The 25,659-nt window shown below is 37.2% G+C and overlaps 1 pseudogene; it reads left to right on the forward strand.

Moving 5' to 3' along the window:
* LOC129034531 (transcription factor NF-E4-like) overlaps nt 1–11,893 on the forward strand; it is a 44,238-nt pseudogene extending 32,345 nt beyond the window's left edge.
* Nucleotides 11,894–25,659: the final 13,766 nt, after the last annotated feature.

Below are 25,659 nucleotides of genomic sequence, written 5' to 3' on the forward strand. Positions count from 1 at the left end.
GAACAGAGCTAGTGAAAGAAAAATAAGATTAAAAATAATGAGTCTGTTAAGATACAAAAAAGCAAAAAAATTATTAAAATGTTCAATATTAAATACCAAGCTTCAGATTTTGTCAGAGGCATTTAGAAATTAGTTTTTATTTTTCTTGAGGTATATTGCCAATTATGGAATACTAAATGAAATGTATTTTAATGTAACTTTTAAAATACTATCTTTCAATAATATGTTTTGATCAATCACAATTTTATATAAAGTTACTTTATCAGGAAGATAACTGTTGGCCACTCTATTTTCTTTCCTGCTACCAACACTTAGTCTTCTTTCTGTTTTAGGACAAAAAACTTTCTTTTTAGGTTTTTATTTATTGAAAAAATTATTTTAGAGGCAGAGTCTTGCTATATGTTTAAGCTAGTGAACACATAACACGGCTCTTCTTTCCATGTCAGAAGATCTCATCACTGGGACGCCTTAATTCATAGTTCTCTACTTAAAAGTTTGGTTTCTAAACAAGTACTACACAGATTTGTTATTAACTAGTTAAGTGCTAGATAACACCTTATTTCTTTGTTCACAATAATGTTTTTTTAAGTTTGCAGTAGAATTTTAAGAATGTACATTTACATTTTTAAAATGAGTAGTATTAGCTTAGTTTTACAGCATAGTCCCATTAAAATAGTGAGAATGGGAGTACATAAAGTTAAAAACAAACAACTTTGTCATTTTTTCTTCTAGGAATATGATAGAGCAGGTATCTTTTAAAAAGCCAAGCAAAACCCTACTGCCTCTCATGAAGATTTTGCAATAATCTGGTATCAATATACTCTCTTATCTTTTTTGATTTTAAACTCACTGTGTGTTGATTGTAAAGCATTTTAAAGAGGCAAAACTTTAAAAAATATATTAAATTTCACCCAACATCAAATAGAGATAATCTTTCTTATGAAAATTGGATGCATTTTTATAAAGTCTTATATGAAGGTGCATATGTACCAAAAACTATGTGTGTAGGAATACATATTCTATACGTAGGTATCACATTTATATGTGTCTGTGTATATGCATATACATGTATGTACATATGTTAACACATGTGCACATTTTTCTCCAAGTCTAACTATTACTCATCAAACAAATTTTATTTATACCATTTCATCTGTGTGTTGATGCATTTTGTATATCCACCAATAAGTTTTCATAACTCAAAAGGAAATAGAAATAATTTAATAAATAAATTATATGAGCAACTGGTTAATAATTAATTCTAGAAATTCTTATTCTCTTTTAAAAAAGAAAATGAATTTTTTTATTGAAAACATATTATTTATTATGGACATTGCAATAAGGGATTTATAAATACTCATTTATAAATGAATTTATTCCTCATAATACCACATTTATATAGATACTCATTTTATAGATTATAAAACTGAGGCAGGGAGAAGTTAAATATTTTTTCCAAGATCACAAGCTAGTAAATGAAAGAATCTAGATTTGAACCTAGGCAGTCTAACTCTAGAGCCAATGCTTTCAATTGCTACAGTTGGTGGAAAGCTGAAGATTTATTGAACATCAACATTATGGATAATCAAATGCAAAAAACTCACACAACTGTAGGGGCTGAGAATTCTGAAATTTTTAGGGCAGGTCAAAAGGCTGGAAAATCAGGCAGAGTTGAATGTGAAATTTACTCAATTCACAGACCAGTTCAACAGACTGAAAACATAATACGAATTTCTGTATTTCACTCTTGAGGCAGAATTTCTTCTGTTGTTATCAGAAAACCTAATCTTTAGTTAAAGGCCTTGAACTGATTGGTTCAGGTCCATCCACATTATGGAGGGTAATATGCGTTAATTAAAGGCTACTTATTGTGTTAATCACATCTAAAACATACCTGCACAACAGGTATGTGTTAAAATAAAAAACTGATCACCATAGCCTAGCCAAGTGACACCATTACAGACCTCACTGTACCTAACTATACACACCAAAACTTACTCTAAATGAACAGTCAAAATATAAAGGCAAAAGCTATAAAACTTTTATATAAAACATAGGGGCAAATCTACATGATCTCAGATTTGGCAATGGATTCTTTGATTTGGAACCAAAAGCAAGAAGAACAAAAGAAAACAAAGACATATTGGACTTCACAAAATTAAAAAAATACTTTTGTACATCAAAGTACATAATCAAGAATGTGAAAAGACAAATTGCAGTATGGAAGAAAATATTTTCAAATCATTATCTGATAAGGATTTAATGGAATACATAAAAGACTCTTAAAACTCAACAACAATAACAAAAAACCAAACAACCCAGCTTAAAAGTGGTCAAAGATCTTGCATAAGCATTCTAGTCAAGATGAGAACAATATATTATTGGCCAACAAGTACATGAATAGATATTCAATGTTATTTGTCTTTAAGAAAATGAAAATCAAAACTATGAGCCAGCATTGTACACTCACTAGTTGGCTTTAAGGAAGAAAATGAAAAATAATAAGTGTTGATGAGTATGTGAAGAAATAGGAATCCTTGTACTTTGCAGATGGGAATGTACAATGATGCAGCATTTGTGGAAAACAGTTTGGTTGATTTCTCAAAAAGTTAAACATAGGATTACTATATAACCCAATACTTCGAGGTATATACCAAGAGAAATAAAAATATATATCCACATAGAAATGTGTACATGTATTTTTATAATGACTCTCATTCATATAGCCAAAAGGCAACAACTCTAATGAACATCAGTATGTGAATGGGTAAATATATTGTGCTATGTGCATACAATGTAATATTATTGTGTCATAAAAAGAAACAAAATACCAATCACACTACAACTAGATGAACCTGGAAAATATTATGTTAGTAAAAAGGGAACAGAGACATGAGGCCATATATTGTATGTTTCCTTTTATATAATGTATTCTGAATAGGCAAATCCAGAGAGACAAAAGCAAGTTAGAGGCTACCAGGGAATGGGAAAAGGATTGAGTGGGAATTGATCGCAAAATGTGCTCTGGGTGTTTTTATGAAGTGATAAAAAGTTTTAGAACTAGAGAGAGGGCTAGTGGTTGAACAACATTGTGAATATATTAAATACTAAATTAGACACTAAATATCACTGAATTGTACAGTTTAAAATCATTAACCATATATTCTGTAAATTTTACCTTCATAAAAAATAAAACAAAGAGAAAATAAGTGGATGGAATTCCATGACTAACAATGTAGTACAAAGGCAAAGAGGAAGACGTAGGATTCCAGGGAAACAGAGAAAAAAGATTTAATGGATCCACAGTAGCCCCCAGGCAGAAAGAGGTGAATAAGAAAGTCATCAGAAGAGCAAGCGTCCTCCACAAAGAACTTGCTGGAAGCCACCACAAATGTGGAGAAGATGGGGCTGGTTGAATAAGGTGGACACACTGTTTCCCCTGTCCTGTCTATGATGATCACTGCTTTCCACATTTTTCTGACATCTATGTTTGCAATTATTTCAGGAACTGTGCAACTTATCTGCCTCTAGGGAAGGAAGAGAGTAACTTAGGGAAATGAAAATAAGACAAGTGGCCCCATGGAGATCTTTCTGAGTTCACGACAGCCTGGTTACCACTATCAGAAGAGCCCATCTACAGAGCATCAGAGAAATGAATGTCAGATCACCTGGGGACACTGGTGGAGTATATATCTGTTCCCTGGTTTACCTTTGCCATTGTATGCACAGGCAGAAAGAGGTTATATATCATTACAAAAAGCTGGAGGAAACCTAGAGAGTTTCAATTCTTATTTCACTATGGTAGGCTCCTATCTTTCAGGAAACTGCTTTATACCTTTCATTCACTTGAAAACAGTCTGAAGATAAAAATATTTTCCCAAACGATTTTAACAGGCTCTAAAGAGCAAATTCAACTTCAAAAATCAACAAAAGAAGCACAAATATGCACAAAGTTGACTCTGCCATTTCATGATCAAATTATAGAGGAAACTTTTATTTTACTTACATAATATTTTTCATACAATAGAAGAAGGTGATAAAATAGATTACCTTTTATCCGGTAAGAGAAATAGAAGCCTGACACCATTTCAGGATTTTCCATGCTTTCTTTTCTCAAATCTCATTCAGAAGAAAAACAGTTTGCACACTTATGAGTAAAAGAAAAAAAAAGTGCTGTTTCAATCATTTAATATAACCCACATAACTTAATGTTTCTGTGCTTGTATTAATTTTTATTTTTTATTTATTTATTTATTTTTTTTTGAGACAGGGTTTCACTCTGTTGCCGGGCTGGAGTGCAGCCACTACACGATCTTGGCTCACTGCAACCTCTGCCTCCTGGGTTCAAGCGATTCTCCTGCCTCAGCTTTCTGAGTAGCTGGGATTACAGGTGCCCACCATCACACCCGGCTAATTTTTGTATTTTTAGTAGAGACGGTATTTCACCATGTTGTCTAGGTTGGTCTCAAACTCCCGACCTCAGGTGATCCGCTGACCTCTGCCTCCCAAAGTGCTGGGATTACAGGCGTGAGCCACCGTGCCCAGATTGTTTGTATTAATTTTCTTCCAAATGCCGAAAAATTACAAAGTATTTCACCTCTGATACAGCAAAAAGTCACTTTAACTTGGTTCTTTAGATATTGTCTTAGTACATTTGGGTGGTATTACAAAATTCCTTGAACAGGGTAGCTTATAAACAACAGATATTTATTTTGTTATGGAGGCTGGAAAGTCCAAGATCAAGTCAGACTTGGCATCTGGTGAGGGTCAACTTTCTGGCTCATAGATAGCAACTTCCTGCCGTGTCCTCACATGATGGAAGAAACGAAAAAGCTTCCTTGGGTCTCCTTGGTAAGGGTACTAATCACTGAGGATTAGTACATGAGGGGATATCGCAGATATGAGGATAAACCAGTAAACACAAGATTTGTATCTAGATGTGAAACTACCTAAATGGAAATTCAACTATTTTTGACTGCTTTGTTTGTTTTTAATCCAAGCTGGGCTTTAAAATGGAAATATCTTGTTAAAAAACTCACAGGTTGAGTCCTTTAAAACAAACCCCACTTCATCAAAGACAAAGAAAATGGCCTTAGCATTTTTATTTCTGGGGTGAAAAGAATAATTCCCAGGTTCTCATCTCAGGCTGAAATTTCTAATCAGAAGCCCAGTGGTCGGAATATTTTCTACAAATAGTCGTATAGCAACTACTTTCACCTTTGCAAGCCATTCAATCTTTGTCACAACTACTCAATTCTGCTATTGTAATTCCAATCAGTAACAGACAACACATGCAGAGATGTTTACTAAAACTTTATTTATGAATGCTAAAATTTAAATTGCATATGATTTTGTAATGCTATAAAAATGTTTGCCAATTACTGAAAAATTTTAGAAACCTTATCTTGTGGGGAGTACAAAACCATTTTGTTGGTTGGATTTGACACATGGGCCTATATTTGAATCCCCGCACCATAAAATGAAATCCATTTGAGATTGAAACATATTTATAACTTTAACAGGCACGAAATGAAAACAAAATGAAACAAACAACAGATAAGCAAATGAAAAACTTATTTTACTTTTTTTGCAACTAAATGTTTTTCTAAATCCAAATTGAATTAGAATTATTCCATGATATTAACATCTGTGGCAAGTTTAAAGATATATTTTTAATTCCTGGGACAATCTGTACTTATTTGATGTTTAAAATATTTGTGATATCTATTATCTAATATTTGGCCTTTTGATTACAATTAAAAATGCATCGTTTTAGACACATGATTTCATTTACAAGATATAAAAGAATACAGTAAATTTTAATAGTATCAAATGTTTGACAGCACTTGATTTTCTAGAACCGTAACATCAGTATTAATTCACAGGAATAATTAAGTTGCTAGGAAAATTATTTTGATTAGTAACTGCCTTGATAGTCATTTAAAAAATAAAAATTAAATACATTTAATATCCAAATGTATTTAATATCCAAATTCCCTTAAGTGTTTAAGGGAATTTAATTAAGTTGTAAAATGAACCAAATATTTAAAAAATTGTAATGATTTCAACTTATTGATCTAATAGTTTAAGATCTCTACATTATTTCTTTTAATTTTTTAAATTGAAAATGTAAATAAACATTTAGAACATGAACGTAAAACACTTAAGGAAAACTACATTTTGCATTCATGATTTTAATGAATTGAGTAGCTTATAATATTCGTATGAGGAAATAAACACCTATTGTTTTCTCTGTGCTCCAAAAACCACTTTTGAGGGAAAAATTAATTCACTTGACAACCTTAATATGTTTTCTATAAAATCCTGCCAAAAAGCATTATTAATAATTATTAACTTTGAATATGCTGTATTTGCTATTATGGTTATTACCATTAAATCAACTAAATTAGAAATAATTAAAAATAGGAGAATAAATAAGTAAAATCAACAAGATCCATTAAAAAGGAAATATTTAAATATTTTCCTAAGTACAGTCTGGAGACTGTATGGTTTTTATGATTATGAGAGAAAGATATATTCATAAATATAGTTTCAAAAATCAATAAAACATTTATAAACATATACATATCACATAAACATAAATAGGCACAGTCACACATGCATATTGGAATATGTCTTTCCAAATTTTCTGTATGAATATCTTTTGCTTACATGGTTTACTTCCATATTCTATACATAATTGGGCATTAAAATTTTATTTTCTAATATTTTATTGAATTTCATACACATTGAATAAAATTTCAAAGTATAAAAATAAAATGAAGATATCCTAAGTGCTAATAATAAAATTAAACCACTTTTTAAAAATCTTCATTATTACTGAAATAAAACCAGTAAAATGTTATTTTTATAAATATATATAAATATATTTTCTTTTTCTCCCACTTTATGCTTTGGATCTGTAATGATTAAAAACTCAGTTTTTCTAACCTTACAAGTCTCTGCTTTATTATATTCACAGTTTTGAGTATGATTAATTGACAATCCCAAAAAAAGAGTATCTGTTTTAGGAAGGATTGATTTTTCTTCTGTCTGTGCTTCTAAATAGCTAGTTTGAAAGCAAGTATAATGTTTTTCACTGAAGGTTGCAACAAACTGAACCACTTTAGCATTTCTTTTTTTTTTCACCTTGGTCTTCTAATGTTTTAGCCACCCTCAGCATGTGATATAACCAACTCTTTCTCTATCGTTGAACAAGGGACAACAACTACCGGTTGCAAGTCACCAAAAACATGGTGTGATTAGTGTGCTATCACTAATTTCATGGATTCTCCGATTTGTTCCTCCTTGACATAGGGGCTTTTTATTTCAGGCTGGCGTATCTTATGTTAGCTTAATGTATGTGGCAATGGCAGTCCTGATTTCTGCTTAACATTCCACCAACAGCAAGAGAAAGAAAGCCCCTGTGAATCCAAATTCCCATCAATACTCCTGAAAGTTAGTATCATTGAATCAATCAATATTGGTGTCCAGTAGGATGAAATGACCTGTTTGTTTGTTTGTTTGTTTGTTTTACAAAATATGCTATGAATTTGACTTTACTTGGATCTCCAAAAGATGTTGGAAACTATTGATTGGTGTCCCTATAGCAATTGATTGGTATCCAATATAGTCATCATTTTTACACGTTACCTGTGAAAACTCCAAAGCTTAATTACTGCTTCTGTGAGGTTATAAAATAAGTACTGATATTCAAACCAATTAAAGTTAAGCTAATTTTAAGAAGCCATTGTTGAAAAAATGGAAACTTGAAAGAAAGTTTTAAAATGTACAAGTTAAACTTCTATTTTAACATTATCAGAAATAGTTTTGCCTTTCTATTAAGCTTTTCCATATTTACCTCATTTTGTCATGCCTATAGTTCAAAAAAGATTTCTGTTGACAAGTTTGGGGGAAATTTGGAAGAAAATCCTCTTGTCAGCTAAGACCTAGGACAAGTCTTCTTCCAGATAGAAAGTATTAATAAGTTTTAACCATTTTTTTTTCCTAAAGCAAGTTACTCAAACCAAGTTACTGAGCTCTTTCTTTATCTATATTCCTACTATAAAGAATAAATAACTAATGTAAAGCCTTAGCTTTTGATGTCTTCAATCATTTCACTCTCCAACTTTTAAAACATATTCAGGGATTATCAGTAAATTGCTATATCAATTCAAAATGTATGACTTCAGAAATATCAAAGACTCTATCCCCTTCAGTCCCATTTGCTGAAACAGTGCCTCCAGAATTCCTACCAAAGTCTTCCTTTAGAGCTGTCAGGCACTTTCTCAAAGTTGATTGCCACCACTTCTACTTCCACATCCTGGGATCATGTGGACTGTTCATGTCTCTCACCTTTAAGTAGAGAGTTCGGGCACTGTGGAAAATAATTTGGTTATTGTACATCAGCGATGTAATGAAGTGGCTGACTCCACTTTGTGGTGTTTGCTCATGGTTTTCAAGCACATTTCCTCTTTTCCTTGTGCCTTACATCTGGGTAAGTGGATGAGAAAGTCCAGGTTCTCTCTCCTTTTGCACTGGCAAGAAGTTCAAATCATGTAAGTTCAGGCCCTTGTAGGAATCCTCATTCCAGCTCTGCCTTTTAAATATATAAAAACTCCAAATCACTTTTTACCTGGATCTCTCAAATCCTTTTCACACCTGTTTGGGAAGCCAGCTCTGCATCCCATGTAAGTCTCATTATGGGAACCTTTTATAACCTTTTTGTGCACCTGTAGCATCATCAGTGTCAACATCCAAACAAAATTTTGGAGAAGCAGTCACGTAAAGAGTTGGTGACCAGATGTGATTGCTCATTCCTGCAATCCTAGCTACCTAGGAAAATGAAGTGGGATGATTACTTGCGTTCAGGAGTTAGAGGCTACAATGAAATATAATTGCACCACCGCACTCAAGCCTGAGCAACAGAGTGAGATCTTGTCTCAAAAACTGAAAAATACAAAGCCAGGATGCGTGAAACTGACTATCTACGTTTTGTTTTGTTTTGTTTTCTTGCAGGCATAGGGAAACACACTGAGTTTTGAATACCTTCCAATGGAGCACAATAAAACTCACAATATTTTTGGAGCTCTATAGCATGCTTTCTCTGAACCAAACATTCAATGCTATATTACATTAAAAGAAAAAACTTTAGACAAATTAAATTTAAAACAATTTAATTTAGCAAATGTAAGATTCTCCCCCGGGCCAGAAAGCTTAAGGAGATGAATAACTCCCCTCTTTGCAGGCCCAGTCCCAAGGCGCAAGGCCACTTGCGTCAGCAAGATAGAAGAAGCAGGAAGAGAGCTGGCCCAAGACACCTACCCTGGCCAGAAGACAGGTACCCCTGAAGATTAAGAGGCTGTCCTTGTACAACGTAGCAGTTATGTCACCAGGACACTTCCTGTTTACAGGAGACTATAAAACTTTGGCCCGGTCCTCACTTGGGGTTGATTCCATTTTAGGCCTCAGCCTGCCTGCACCCAGGCACTCATTAAAACAGCATGTTGCTCCACACCACATTGTGTTGTCTGTTGGCACACTCTCAGGATTCGAACTAATACAAGAGCCTTACATCTCGTGGCGAAACTCGGGAGGGGCTCAGGTCTGCATCTCTCATGGACCTAACCCTCCACCCTGGAGAGCAGACCACAGCAGCCGGATAAAGGAATCTCCTCAGCCTCCAGTTGCCATTGCATGCATGCATGTCGGTCACTGACTTCACCTACTGATAAGTTTCCCCAGGAGCCCGGTTAACAGGGAAAATTCCATATGGCCTCTGTTGGTTTCTCTAGTCCGAAAATCTAACGTTGGTCCAAGAAGTCTCCAGGGTGTGCCAGGCACTCGCTGATCATTTGTTCTTAGCCTCTAAGCCATTTGATCCCATTCCAGGAATGAAAAAGGCAGCAGTTACAATTGCTCCTTTTATCATCTCCCTCTGGCTGTCCAGGACGGTCTCCTTTTCCCTATTCTTCTGAGCCTACCCCCTGTTATGGGAAACTCCCAGTCCTCCATTCCAAAAAACTGCCCTCTAGACTGCCCCATAAAAAACCTGCAAACCTTAGGCCTCAGGCAAATTATCCACCCTAAGCTCCTAGTCTTTTTTTGCAATTCAGTCTGGCCACAATACAAACTAGATAATGGGTCCAAATGGCCTGCAAATGGAACATTCGACTTTACAATTTTAACTGATTTAAGCAATTATTGCCGAAGACTGAAGAAATGGGGAGAAATTCCTTATGTCGAGGCCTTTTTGCACTCAGATCACAACCCGACCTCTGCAATTCTTGCTCACCTGTTCAAATTCTTCTCCTCCATTCTCACTGCCCTGATCCTTTCTCCTCCCTTTCTCCTCCCGACCCTACCTTCTTTCCTCATTAGATCCAGCAGACTGTTGCCCACCCCTCCCAGCACCTACCTCTCCCTCTCAACCATCTTCTTTAACCCCCCAAGCCTCCTCTTTATTTTCTCAGCCGCCATCTTCCCAGACACCACCTTCTCAGCCGCCACCTTCCCAGCTGCCATTTTGCCAGCCACCATCTTCTCAGCTGCCATCTTCCCAGTCACCTGTATCCACTTCTTTTCCTACACTGTCCCTTCCTCAGGACAATTCTAGTATTGCCTGTACCCATTCTCCTCCCCTACTGCCCTCTCCTGAGGCTTGTAAACCCATCCTGCCACCTTACACCCTTATCTATTCTCCACTGCCTGTTAACTTGACCCACTTCCCCCTTCAAACCTGCAGCAGGAACCACTTCCAGGTTTTTCCTTCTCTCCCACCCATACTCACTCAGGTGCCATCTTTGGCCCATGCCCCACCCTTACTTCAGGGCCGGTGCTAGAATGTCCCCTTTGGGAAGTAGCAGGAGCTGAAGGTCTTGTTAGTGTTCGTGTTCCCTTCTCCCTCACTGATCTCTCTCAAATTAACAAAAGACTCGGTTCATTTCCAGAAGACTCTACCTTTTAAATTAGGGAGTTTCAGTACCTTAGCAAGTCTTATGAACTAACCTGGAATGACCTCTACATAATCCTCTCTTCCACCCACACCATAGAAGACTGAGACTGTATGTGGACCCTAGCTCATGAACATGCTGATACCATTCATCACCAGGCCCCTGCCCAGCCTACTAGCATAGAGGCAGTCCCCAAATAGGACCCCCACCAGGACTGTTAAGACGGGCCCTCTGGAGGCCACCATCGAGACCACATGATTGTGTGTCTCCTTGCACGACTCAAAAAGGGTACCCATAAAGCAGTAAACTATGAAAAACTTTCAGAAATCACCCAAGGTCCTGATGAAAACCCAGCCCTTTTTCTCTCTCATTTAACTGAAGACATGAGAAACTATAGCAACCTAGATCCAGCCAGCTCAGAAGGAACCACCACCTTAAACCTTTGCTTCATTTCCCAATCCACCCCCGATATTCGGCACAAGCTTCAGAAGCTTGACAACGGCCCTCAAACCCCACAATGAGACCTTCTTAATTTAGCCTTCAAAGTCTTTAACAATCATAATGAGGGAAGTAAAAGGCAAAAACAGAGTTTCAAATGCTTGCCTACACCATCAGGGGCCCTGCAGGCCCACGGGGCCGCAGCTCCACACAGAAGCCTCCTAGCAATCCACCTCCATCTGGCACGTATTTCAAGTGCAGCAGTGAAGGCCACTGGTCCAGACAATGCCCAAACCGAGGTAAGCCCACCAGGGCATGCCCCCTCTGTGGAGGACCGCACTGGAAGTTGGACTGTGAGCAGCCCCCGCAAGGACTGCCCCCATCCCTTCCCAAGCCAGTGAAAACTTCCTACTCAGATCTCATCGGCCTTGCTGCTGAAGACTGACAGTGTCCTAGAACAGATGCCCTGGCAAGTATCATCGCTTCATCCAAGCCAAGGGTAACCCTGATGGTGGCAGGTAGGCCAGTATGTTTTTTCATTAATACCAGACCAACCTACTCTGCTTTACCTAATTTTTTAGGACCCACCCAGTCCTCCCAAGTCTCTGTTGTGGGAATTGATGGACAAGACTCGAAACCCCAAGTCCCCCCTCCACTCATCTGCTCCCTTCACACCTTTTCCTTCACTCACTCTTTCTTAGTCCTGCCCTCATGTCCAACTCCACTCCTAGGCAGAGATATCCTTCCAAAACTCCACACTATTCTCCACTTCCACATTCCCCATAGTACCCAAAGCATCAACCCAGACCCCTCCGGGGCTTCTAACTTTCTTCTACCCCTCCAACCTCCCACCTTAAAACATGCAACTTTTCCTATTCCCCCATCCGTAGTTAACCCCACTGTTTAGGATACTTCCACACCTTCAGTCGCAGAACACCACACTCCCCGTCCACATTACCCTTAAAGAGCCCACCCAGTTCCTATCACAGAAGCGGTATTCCATCCCCAAGCAGCTCTCATAGGCCTACAGCCTATCGTTTCTCACCTCCTCACCAGTCACCTACTCCACCCAAAAAACTCCCATTTTTAACACACCAGTTCTACCTGTTAAAAAGCCAGATGGAACTTGTCGCTTAGTCCAGAACCTCAGGCTCATTAACCAAGCTGTCTAGAAGTTCCTAACCCATATACTTTACTTTCCGCAGTTCCCTCCAATACCACCCATTTTTCTGTTCTAAACTTAAAGGATGCTTTCTTCACAATTCCTTTACACCCTAATTCCCAAAACCTCTTTGCCTTTACTTGGGAAAACCCCGACACCTGCCTTTCATGTCAGCTCACCTGGTGCATACTAACTCAAGGTTTCAGAGACAGCACCCACCTTTTTAGACAGGTCTTTGCTTGCGACCTCTGTACTTTATCCCTAAAACCGTCCACTCTTCTTCAATGTGTTAATGACCTCCTGTGTAGCCCTTCTCAAAGAGACTGCAACACCCATACTATCTCTCTCTTTTAAACTTCTTGGCAGAATGGGAGTATTGGGTCTCCCCTAAGAAAGCACAAATATGCACCACCTCAGTCACCTATCTAGGTCTAGCTCTTATCCTGTGAACCTGAGCGCTCACAGCCATCCTCATATCCCTCCACCAGTCCCTCCCATCTCCAAAGACTAAGCAAGAAATTCTCTCTTTTAGGACTAGTGGGGATGTTTTAGGCTCTGGGTTCCCTCCTTCACTCTACTTGCCAAACCATTATACCAAGCTGCTAAATGCTCTCTCCATGAGCCTTTAAAACCTGCACAGCCTATTACCCAACTTTTCTGTCTTCTCCAAAAGGCTCTTATCTCAGTCACCATCCTCACTCTCCCAGACCTCACGAAGACTTTCTCCTTCTATACCAACAAACACCGTGGAGTTGCACTAGGTGCTCCAACCCAGTCTAAGGGGCCCACCCTCCAGGTTATCACCTACCTCTCCAAACAGCTTGAAACCACAGTTCTCAGATGGCCTGCCTGCCTCCAAATCACCATGCTAACCAGCTCCCATGTAAACCCGGCCATGATCTTACCTGAAGCTACAACCACCCAACACCCTACACACTTCTGTGTGAACACTGTTCAAACCTTTCTTATACCTTTTCCAAACCTAATAGACCAACCCCTTCCAGATGCCTTCTTTACTTGGTTTATAGATGGCAGCTCCTTTCTACATCAAGGATGCTCGCATGCTGGTTATGCTGTAGTGTCACCCCCCACACACACTATTGAAGCCAATCCGCTCCCTCTAGGTACCACCTCCCAAAAAGCTGAATTCGTTGCTCTCAATCGAGCTCTCACTCTAGCAGCCAGACAACAAATTAATGTATATTCAGGTTCTCATTATGTGTTCCATATAGTACACTCACACTCGTCTATCTGGAAAAAAAAAGTTTCCTAACTACAGAAAAACACTCCCTGTCATAAATGGCTCCCTCATCAGAAAGCTCCTCCAAGCTGCTAGACTCCCACAGAAAGTTGCCATTATTCATTGCAGGGACCACCAAATGCCAGACAATCTTATATCAGCTAGAAATGCACTAGAATATCAGGTAGCCAAACAAGTAGCCCTACAGCCTGTGCAAAGACAGTTTCTGTCTCTGTCCTTGTTCTCACCTCTTTACTCCTCAGAAGAAAAGGACTTCCAAGCCCAAAACCTTCAAAAGCAAGGACCATGGTATGCCAAGGAAGGGTGCTTCATTCTTCCTCATTCTCAAGGCCTTCCTCACGTCCAAAGGCTCCACAACTCTTTCCATGTTGGTTAAAAACCTCTCTTGCAACTTCTCCACCCTATTCCACTTGCCCTTACCTTTCCAGCCATGTTTGAGAAATCACCTAGTCCTGCTCTATCTGCCACTCAGTGTCACCCCAGTGCTCCCTACGGCAGCCACCTTTTCCTACCCACCAAGCCTGGGGCCAGGTACCTGGGAAAGATTGGCAAGTAGACTTCACTTGCATGCCTCCTGATAAATGGCTCTGCTATCTTCTAGTCTTTGCCTGTGCTTTCTCCGGGTAGGTAGAAGCGTTCCCAACAACTTTAGAAGTTGCAAATATCATCACACAAACTCTCGTCATGCATGTAATTGCCTGTTTCAGACTCCCAACATCCATCCAGTCCCATAATGGGCCCCTCTTCATCAGGCAAATTACCCAAGGCATCTCTACATCCTTAAGAATAAAGTAGGTTCTCCACACACCCTATAGGCCTCAATCTTCAGGCAAAGTTGAAAAAAAGAACTCTGCCCTTAAAGCCCAACTCACCAAGCTGGCTCTAGAAACCCACCAGTTGTAGAGAAAAAATCTCCCTTTCACCCTGATGACACTCCATGCAACACCAAAGGCATGCTTTTTTTATAGTCCCTTTGAAATCATGTATGGCGGAACTTTTGTCTTGGGGCCTCCACCCTTACCAGACTCTGAGCCACTCAGGAATTACCTCCCCTTAATCCAGACACAGTTTTTCATTCATGAAGTAGGAGAAGAGGCCGTGCCTATCCCTGTTGACACCTCCTTGTCCTCTCAACATAACTGTTTTGCAGGCACAGCCATGTTTATCTGCCCGACCCTCACCCAAAGGCTACAACTGAAGTGGACAGGCCCCTACACTGTGATACTCAGCACGCCAACTGCAGAGAGAGTCCAAGCACTCCCCATCTGGGTCCATCATACCAGGGTCAAGCTCACCCCCAAGGTTACCCCTTCCTCCAAAACATTAACAGTGGGCAACACCCTTGGAGTCTCTGTATATAATAACCTAAACAAAGAAAAATGATCCTTAAAGGTAGGAGGAAGCCAAAGATGGCAAGGGGACAAATGACCTCCACAACGGATCATCAAACAGAACAATCCTGCCATTTCAGCTGAGGACGGTTCATGGGGTTATTGCACTCCTATATATATGCTAAATAGAATAATTAGACTACAGGCTGTTCTAGAGATAATCACTAACCAAACCGCCTCAGCCCTGGAAATGCTTGCACAATAACAAAACCAAATGCGTGCAGCAATTTATCAAAACAGGCTAGCACTAGACTACTTATTAGCAGAAGAGGGTGGAGTCTGTGGTAAGTTTAATATCTTTAATTGCTGTTCTAAAGTTAGATGATAATGGAAAAGCAGTTCTGGAAATCACTTCAAACATCAGAAAAATAGCCCATGCACCAGTCCAAACCTGGAAGGGATAGGACCCAACAAACCTTCTAGGAGGGTGGTTCTCCAATTTAGGAGGATTTAAAATGCTGGTAGGGACAGTAATCTTGATCACTGAGCTTCTCCTGTTTCTGCCCTGTGTTATCCCACTGATAACAAAAGCCATTACAACTCTTGTTGAACGTGCACTTAATCAGCAGACAATCCAGATGATGCTCGTGACATACAATGACACGATGGATACAAACCCGTCTCTCAAGTATACACCAAAAATTAAGTTTTTCTTTTTCCAAGGTGCCCACACCACCCCAATGTTACCCCTGAAGTAGTTATTGAGAAAGTCGCCCCTTTTCCCTTTTTTCTATAATCAAATAGAGAGGAGTGTAAGATTCTCCCTGGGGTCTGAAAGCTTAAGGAGAAGAATAACTTCTCCTTTTTCAGGCCCAGTCCCAAGGTGCAAGGCTACTTGCATCAGCAGCGAGCATCAGCAAGAAGCAGCAACAGGAAGAGAGACAGCTGGAAGACACCACCCTGGGCGGAAGACATGTACCCCTGAAGATCTGAAGATCGAGAAAGAGGCCATCCGGGTACAATGTAGCAGTTATGTCAGACTAGGACACTTCCTGTTTACAGGAGACTATAAAACCTTTGCCCCATCCTCACTTGGGGCTGACGCCATTGTAGGCCTCAGCCCACATGCACCTAGGCGCTCATCAGAACAGCATGTTGATCCATACTGCCTCATGTTGTCTGTTGGCATGCTCTTGGGGTTCTAACCGATACAAGAATATTACAGCAAAGAACTACTCATGAATCAGACAACCCTCAGAACCAGAAGAGATTCATAGAGTTCTGTTTTGCAATGGGCAGGCAACATTTGTGGAGAGAAAATGGAAGTGAGTTACAGAAACAGCTTGATTGGTCACAGCTTGGGGGTTTGCCTTATTTGGACATGGTCTGATCAATTGGCTGCCTATGATTGATTAAAGCTTAGCTGGTGTTATTGGCCGAGACAGCTATCTGTTACAAAAGTATACTCCTCAGTTAGGTTTTTAGTTAGTTTATGTACTGAGTTAGATGCAGTTCATTACATAGGGACTCAGAGTCCCTATGAACTGGAGCCTCAGGCCAGATTTAATTTAATTTAACGATTTATTGTTAAATATTGTTAAATTTGTTACTGTTTTATATATAGCTTTTCTGTTTTAAATACGCTCTTCTTGAGTTCAAGAACATTATCTTGACTTTTTTTTCCCCTACCCTTCCCCCACCATATAGGACTTGGTGCAGCAATAAGCACACATTTATTTAATTTTGTATATTAGGATATTTTCACATCCTTAAAGGCAATATATAAAAGAAGCACTGATGATGTACTTTATGTAAAACAAAGAGTCAGATGTTTGCTTGAATAAACAATTTAACATCTTATAGTATAATAGGTTAATACGAGATTGTGTTATTCCAAAAAACAAGTAGAAATAACTTATAATTACAAAGTACCATTATGTGGAGTTGTTGATTCTGCAGCATTGAATACATAAATATTTACTGAACATTTATTATATTCACACCCCTGCATTAGTTTCTTTTGTTTAGTTTTGAAGAGCTTTATTGAGATAGAACTCATGTATCATACTTTCATCTATGTAAATTGTGAAATTCTATGTTTCCAATTATATTCACAGGTTTGAGTAAGCATCATCACAATCTCATTTTAAAATATTATCTCCCTTAAAAAAATTACCCATTAGCTGTTACTCCCTATTCTCTCATACAGGCAATCTCGTAACTCCTAATCTAAGCAACCATAATATAGATATTGTATCTCTATAGATTTGCCCATTTTTGTCACTTCATAGAAATGAAAACATAGGAAGCATATATGAGTTTCTAGTAGGTTTAGCTTAAGATATTGATGAATTGTTTTATATATTTCTATAGATTATTTCCAATTTCTCCATTCTCTTCAAATACCTAATCTTTTCACTTTCAGCAGATGTCTTTGATTCCTCCTTTAAGAAGGAAATAGAAACATCAGAAGAGGGTTTTCCAACTTCCTTCTGCCAAACTTAGCAACCTACAAGCAGTGATACAACTTTTTCTCATTCTTTTTTGTTGTAATATACATTTTCCCTCTATTGTCCTTAAATGTTGTGGCTCCTGAATGTTAGATTTGTTTTTCTCATTCTATTCTCTGACTTTATTTCTCTTATAGTATAGTAACTTCAAAATGTATATATATATATATATATATATATATATAGGTTTTTTAATTATATAGCAACTCCACTTACAACACACTTAAAACTCAATTCAAAATCTATTCCATATATACCGTATCTATTGTTCCACAATTTTTAAATAATAACTATCCATACAGCTTCACAGGGTCAAAATCTACCTTGACCAATATATTTTAAAGTCCAGGATATTAAAGTCCAGGAATAATTATATAGAGACAAACCTCTGCCTCTAATTAAATTACATTCTGGTACAGATGGTATTTATTAACCAAATATTTATGTGCATAAATATATTTAAAGTTTGTATCAAGCACTATGTAGGAAAAGAGTAGAGTGCCATGAATGCAAATCAAGGGACATGACCTAGTCAAGACAATCGGGGAAAGTTTCCCCTGAGGGAACGATATTAAGTCAAGGCCTAAAAGGGAAGATGACAAAAAATAGCAGATGAGTAGTGTCTTTGCATAGTATCACATACCCTTAGGTCAAGGGAATTGAGCCTTGTGGATTAATGATAGGGATTCATAAATGAAAACTGTGGCAGTTGCCAGAATTATGGAAAACAGACCATGGGCAGCCAACAATGAATAAATATCAGATCATATTTTACTATTGCTCCCAGAAAAAAAAAAAAAAGATATGCAACATGGCATAAGAATGTCATGACCAAACTGGCCTTTCCTTTAGTCTCCAGACACTGTATTTTTTCATCTACTTAATATGCCCCTACTCATCTGCTATTTTTTTGTCGTCTTCCTTTTAGGCCTTAACCTCACATCATTCCCTCAGGGAAACTTTCCCTGATTGCCTAGGCTAGGTCAAGTCCCTTTATGTGCATTCATGGCACTCTACTCTTTTCCCACATAGCGCTTAATACAGTCTTTAAATATATTTACACACATAAATATTTGGTTAATAAATACCATCTGCACCAGAATGTAATGTAGTTAGAGGCAGAGATTTTTGTCTCTCTGTAATTATTCATTTGTCAGCCATATTACACGTATAATACGTGTTTTTGAAATGGATTCATTAATGAAGGAATAGCTACAAAATTATGGTTTGAATCCATTTAATTCTATCTACCAGGCGTGTGTGTGTGTGTGTGTGTGTGTGCATGTATGTGTGTGTGGGTAAATATCTGCCAACATTTTCTGTTCAGTATCATTAGTCTTTTGAGGCTTAGGGCACAAGAACGCAACAATAATTGATTTGAAAAGCTGCCTAAATTACACTGCCTGAATGTTCATTGCTATTTCATTATTAGAAAAAATACTTTAGTTATTCTTTCCAGTTTCCCTGGGGTAGGAGGAGATCAGGTAAAAAGAAAAAAAGAACAAAACTTCTATTTTTACATATTCTTGTTCAATAGACATGCCAAAGAACAAAAAGTACCTCCTGATCACTTGAAAATGTTGAATATTCATTTTGGAGTTATGTAAAATGAAACTATTAAAAAGCTGATTTTTGTTGTCGCTATTGAGATGAAATCTTGCTCTGTCACCCAGGCTGGAGTGCCGTGGTGCGATCTCGGCTTACTGAAACTTCTGCCTCCCGGGTTCAAGCGATTCTCTTGCCTCAGCCTCCGGAGTAGCTGGGACTCCAGGCATGTGCCACCATGCCTGGCTAATTTTTTTTTTTTTTTTTTTTTTTTAGTTGAAATGGGTTTTCACCATATTGACTGCTCTCTAATCTCCTGATCTCATGATCCGCCCGCCTCGGCCTCCCAAAGTGCTGGGATTACAGGCATGAGCCACCGCACCCAGCATAAAAATCAGCTTTTTATAATAAAAATTATTAGCAAGTCTATGAAGAAAAAATAAATCAGACAAGAGTAATAAAATATTATGATTAGATACCCACTTTTCAGAAAAAGAGTATCTAATCAGTAATTTTAAAATTAGCAATAAGCAACGAGTGAATCCCTTAATTTTAGTTACATATGAAATAGTTTCTATTATTCAAAGAAAACCTATTTTAAAAATGTATTTTATTCACTTTTACATTAAAAGAATAGTACGGTCCCACCAACAGTGTAAAAGTGTTCCTATTTCTCCACATCCTCTCCAGCACCTGTTGTTTCCTGACTTTTTAATGATTGCCATTCTAACTGGTGTGAGATGGTATCTCATTGTGGTTTTGATTTGCATTTCTCTGATGGCCAGTGATGGTGAGCATTTTTTCATGTGTTTTTTGGCTGCATAAATGTCTGATTCCTCAGGGATCTAGAACTAGAAATTCCATTCGACCCAGCCATCCCATTACTGGGTATATACCCAAAGGACTATAAATCATGCTGCTATAAAGACACATGCACACGTATGTTTATTGCGGCATTATTCACAATAGCAAAGACTTGGAACCAACCCAAATGTCCAACAATGATAGACTGGATTAAGAAAATGTGGCACATATACACCATGGAATACTATGCAGCCATAAAAAATGATGAGTTCACGTCCTTTGTAGGGACATGGATGAAATTGGAAATCATCATTCTCAGTAAACTATCGCAAGAACAAAAAACCAAACACCGCATATTCTCACTCATAGGTGGGAATTGAACAATGAGAACACATGGACACAGGAAGGGGAACATCACACTTCGGGGACTGTTGTGGGGTGGGGGGAGGGGGGAGGGATAGCATTGGGAGATATACCTAATGCTAGATGACAAGTTGGTGGGTGCAGCGCACCAGCATGGCACATGTATACATATGTAACTTACCTGCACATTGCGCACATGTACCATAAAACCTAAAGTATAATAATGATAATAATAACAATAATAATAAAAGAAAAAAAAAAAAAAGAAAAACAAGCAAAAATATTGTATTATCTAAAATAGAAAAAATCTGAAAATAATTAAAATATTTTACATTACAAGTAAGCAAGAAAACTGTTTTACCTGAATGGAATATGTTTTGATGGTTCAAAATTAATCATGTATACAAATAAAAACATTTCTATAATATAATAATAAAAATCTACTTATCACTAAGTTTAAAAAAAAAAAAAAAAAAAAAAAAGAATAGTACGAATTGAAAAGAAACTAAATTTTGCTAAAATTGGAAAACTTTATTAAAAATAACATTGGAGGGATATTTTCATATTTTCACAGAGAAAGTTATTTTTTTCTGTGAAATATAACCATATATATACCTAAAGTACATAAAATAACCATAAACCATGTATATAACCATGTATATATAAAATTACCAAAATTATACACACACACATACATACATATATATGTAATTTTAGAGACTGGACCTTGCTCTGTCACCCAACCTGGGGTGCAGTGGTGCAATAATGGTTCACTACAGCCCTCCCACCTCAGTTTCACAAGTAGCTGTGACCACAGGCATGTGTCACCATGATTAGCTATTTTTTATTTTTTTTCATAGACCTGAGGTCTTGTTCTCTTGGCCAGGCTGGTCCCAAACTTCGCCTGAAGCGATTCTCCCACCTTGGTACCCCAAAGTGCTGGGATTACAGACATAAGCCACCACACCCAGGCTGTTATATATTTAAATAGCATTTTAGCACATAAAATAAGATGACTATTGATATAAAATGGCAAAACTCACTGAATAAATGTTGCAGTTGCTGAAAGTTATTGTAAGTCTATGGTGAACATCACTTTTATATAAAAAGTCATTATTTAAAAATATGAAAAATCATCATAGCCTATGTAAAAGATTAGGTCCGTGCTCTGTCCATATTCACAATGCAGCCTTAAGGTTCAGGTCTTGAATTCACTGTGTTTATTTTTTTTTCCTACTTTATCTATCTTCTTCTTTCTGCCTGAAAGCTTTCTATAAGTGTTGAGCTAGATTTACTTGAGACTTTGTGGTGGAGATAAACTGCTAAGTTTATTTTGCTGTGTTTAAGATATGGTAATAGAGAATATACATCTAATTTATTTACTCAAAGAAAGAAAGCTTCCAGCTGATAATGATGCCAGGCTGAGGTTGGAAGAGTTAATTTGACCAATGATGTGTGTTTTAGAAAAATGAGGATAAAAGGGGAAGGGAATTCCAGAAATACAATATGTGTGGCTGTGATATATATTGGAAAAACACAGACAACATTATAAAATATAAAATGCAAACTATGGGAAAAACCAAAACCTGCAGCATCTTGCATAACTTAGCTCAAGAACAACCAGCATGTTCTAAACAGAGGATTGATTTATGTTTTATAACACTCTATGAACAGTGTAGTCATCAGAAATCAGGGGACAAGGTGGCAAAAAAAATCCACTTCTGGAGTATTTTTAGTGATCCAAGTGTGAGCTTAAAATGAAGCAGTTATTGTGGTGCTGGAGAAAGGTAACAGCTTTTAAGATGAAAAATTGCTATGGATTTGCATTAATTTCACCTTTGTCAAATTTATTTTCAGAATAGAACAGCAGACAATTTTTGGCTTAGGTAATTAAGTGGATAGGAACATTAAACCTAGGTGAAAGAATGGAAATCCAATTATTTAACTCCAGGGGAAATTGTAATTGTTTACTAAAATTCGGAGTTACATGCCTTAAATTCCTTAAAGAAGGCATTTCTTTTTGGCTTATGGACTCAGACATACTTTTATAGGCACAATAGGTATTAATATTTTGAGTGACTATATTCTACATTGAATAAAAACAAACAAAAAATCTTTCTAGCACTCTTTTAATTGTATTGTGTTTGCAGTTGTAATACTATACTTTTCTTATTCAATTAGGAATAGTGAAATATATCTATTCATTTTTTGCTCTGTCTTAGAACAATTTGAGATACATTACAATAGTAGACACACTCAGAGTGTGTCTATTTAAGAGTAGCAGAGAATAAATCCACAAAAAAGGAAAAAGTAAATAAACATAAAAATATACGCAGAAAATTGGAATTATGCCTCAGTACCTCTAAGGCCACCAAGTTCAATTTTTTTCCTGGCTAAAGCAAGAATGTTCTCTAATTAATGGCTTTGTTATTTCTCCATACTTGGTATGTTGTTGATGTGAACAATTCAGCACTTGCTTTTGACCCCTAAGATGACCAGAAGAAAAGATTTGAAGCCATTGCTGTGGCTCATCTCACAGAACCTTTGCTATGAGGATTTTCGTATCAAATGTGTGAAGTGTGCTGAAATAATCTCACCAGGGGACATGGAGTCTTTGTGTTCTCAAAATATTCAGTTCTGTCTTTCTGAAACGATATTCTCAGAGGAGCCTGATCTCACTGCCATTGTTAGGATATGTGATTGCCTGAGTATTTCAAAGTTATTTTCATGAGACACTTTGGTCCCCCATTTCAATCCCCAAAATAAGGAAATCTTCCCCTTATGCCTCCCAAGTATCAAGGTGACTAAGGAACTATAAAAAGAACTTTGAGGCGATATATAGATGCACCTTTAAAACTTCAGGCTTTAAAGCCTCTTTATCTAAAGCATAATGTGATAATAACATTAAGCAACTTGTCCAAGGTCATGCATTTGTCATATAAAATAATGAAAACCATATTCAGCCTGCTCTTCCTCCAGAGCCCAAAATCTTGCCAGTATGTTAGGCTGCCTTAAGTTTATTGCTTGTAACATTATTTTCACAAGTGGCACAAAATTAATGGGGTTAAGAAATCTTATTTGAAAGTACTAACTACCGTACCATCATCTTAAAGATTAACATCAATGGTTATTATATTAAAATCTCTCAGTCCCCTAAGGACAATGCTTATATAACATTCCCACGTCACAGCTTTCTTGGTCTTTTCTGTACCCTTCATACCACTGGGCCTGCACTGGGGTTTAAAATCCTCCTTTCTCCTCAAAGCTGCTTCCAGATCATTCTTCTTCCCTTCTCTATATAAATACAGATTTAATTTCATCATCAGTGTACATAATTCCTCCTATGTTTACATTTTTTAACCATCGTAACATTCCACCTCAGACTTTCCATACATCAATTCCTATATTATGTAAGCCACATTGAGACATATAATACACTGAACCTACCACATTGTTACTCTCTCCCATCCTTCATCCTCCCTTCCTTCTTATAAAACTAAGATTCCCTGGTTCATGATAATGAATGAGACACTCTTGTTCTTAACTTGTTTTATGAATATTACCTGGCAAAACCAGAATCCTATTCATATCTTCTTCTACCTATTTTGTGCCTGAACCCACACAATAGCTGATAGTGGTTGGAGAATAATCCATAATCATATTAATTGGTCTTATTTTAAAATCATAATGATGAACTTTATATAGGCAAACTATTCTATTTTTTATTCTCTTCTTGGATTTTTTACTATCTCTTTTCTGATTTTGACACTCAACTGGCAACCTTGCTTTCTACTTTAAAAAGTATACATGTAATGAAAATGAAATCTCAAAGAGCAATCGTATCCACAAATTCTGCCTTCATTACTGCTACTATGATGAAATATCATGCCTGGTATTTGTCAACCTGTCTGCTTGGACACTGGACACCCTTTCCCCATGCTTATTTAGGGTGATAGTTCTTGCAAGTCTCCCCTGGCTGCTATAATAAAAATTTCAGTATCTACTAAATCATTCCTATCAGCAAAAGTACGGTATTTTCAAAGTTCTTTTCTTTTGTAAAACACAAACATCTTTTTATCCCACATGGCCTGTTTCTGTTTCCCTGAATAGCAAACTTTTTCCAAAGATGATCTATGCTCATGCAAGTCAAATCCTCTCTTGCCTACTTTCTGAATCCTATCATTTCACAAAAGAGCTCTTTATAAGACAAAAAAACCCCTCCAAATTAACAAATACAATGCTAAATTTAACATACATAACTTATTTGGTCAATCTGAACAATTTGATATAGTCAGCCACTTCCTTTTATTTGATGTACATTTATTTTTCATTGACTTCCAAGATACCATACTCTACTGGATTTATTCTGACCTCTCCTTCTCAGTTACAATGACTAGTCACTGACCTCAAAAAGTTGAAATGTCCAGGGTCTTATTCTTGGGATATTTCCCCATATTTGTCTACACTTACTCATACACTTGGTGATATCGTTCAGACAAAAGCTTTTAAATACTGTTCATATACTGACAACAATCAGGTTTAGATTTCAGGCCTAGACCATTACCTCTGAGTTCCAAACTCAGATATTTAACTAGTTATCTACATTAACTTACATATTTAGCATGCATTTTAATCATAACATGACCAAAACTAAAACCACTGACAGGATTTCTTCTCTTGGTTGTTTTTAGCTAACACATAAATTACTTTTTCCATCATTTTATTGCTAATGTTTAATTTCCCATGTTAAATAATTTTCTGTTATCAAATCTGTGTGTGTGTACAGATTTGTGTGCATGTGTGTGTATACGCACCTATATATATTTGTATGTATACATGTATATACACATAACACACAAAATCTGTGGTAGAAAGAATAATGTTCACCACCCACAGTGACTTGGCATATATTAATTAAAGTTCACGAGATGGGGAGATTATACTGGATTGTCTAGATCACCCAATGTATTCATAATAGTCATCATAGTAGGCAGGCAGGAGAGTCACAGTCAGAGAAGGATATGAGGCTACAAAAAAAATGTCAGAGTGATTCAGCCACAAGCTATGAAATATGAGTAACCTTTAGAGGCTGGAAATGGCAAGGATCAGATTCTTCCCTAGAGCACCCAGAGAGGTTTTAGTTTTGCCAACACATTGATTTTCACTCTGTAAGATCCATTTCAGGTTTCTGACCTCCAGGACTACATGACAATAAATTTGTTTCATTTTAAGCCACAAAATCATTGGTAATTTCCTGCAGCAGCAGTAGAAAACTAATGCTAATTTTTTTTTA

The sequence above is a fragment of the Pongo pygmaeus genome, chromosome 3 (genome assembly GCF_028885625.2).
Source record: "Pongo pygmaeus isolate AG05252 chromosome 3, NHGRI_mPonPyg2-v2.0_pri, whole genome shotgun sequence".
Taxonomy (NCBI): domain Eukaryota; kingdom Metazoa; phylum Chordata; class Mammalia; order Primates; family Hominidae; genus Pongo; species Pongo pygmaeus.